Raw genomic sequence first — 637 nt, 5'->3', positions numbered from 1 at the left:
ATCTAGTGGGTGTAGTCTGTTCAGCAGCAATTTAATTTCAGCATAGTCGTGTGTATGAATGTAGCCTGGGATTGGGGACATTGTTATACAAACTTAACTGCTTCTCTACTGGTATCTTATTTCTTTTATCAGCTCTCCTTCATCAAACATGATCTTGTTGCCTATTAAAACCCTGAAGTTCAGTTTTTAATCGCTGAAAGACAAAATGTATAAATGACTAAAAATGCAGTATTATTTCAAGGTATTCTGAAAAGAAAGAAATTACGCATAAAGTCCAGAAACATACATTAAAAGGCATAAATTCTCCCTCAGGTTTCTTCTTCTCATGCAGCAGATGGGAACACATTTTCCCTGCTTAAAAAAAGTGTGCTAATTAAATACTAAAAAAAACCGTAAATAACACAAGAAGTTCTAGATATCAATTTTTGGGGGGTGTCAACTCCATTTTTAGTCTCTCTCTGAAATTACAACACCATGAAGTGCTCCCCAAACCAGTTGAACTGGTTTGGGGAGCACTTCTTGTCACCGTGCTGTATTTATGGTATTTCGTTGTTGTTTTATGCCGAGAGTATGCCACATACTCGCCCGGGTTCATCATGTGGAGTCATGTGGTCCCTCCCGTGGAGTCCCTCAAACC

This window comes from Etheostoma spectabile, chromosome 8, assembly GCF_008692095.1.
Source record: "Etheostoma spectabile isolate EspeVRDwgs_2016 chromosome 8, UIUC_Espe_1.0, whole genome shotgun sequence".
In the NCBI taxonomy this organism is placed as follows: Eukaryota; Metazoa; Chordata; class Actinopteri; order Perciformes; family Percidae; genus Etheostoma; species Etheostoma spectabile.
The sequence above is the reverse complement of the archived record's forward strand: the minus strand, read 5'-3'. Positions refer to the sequence as shown.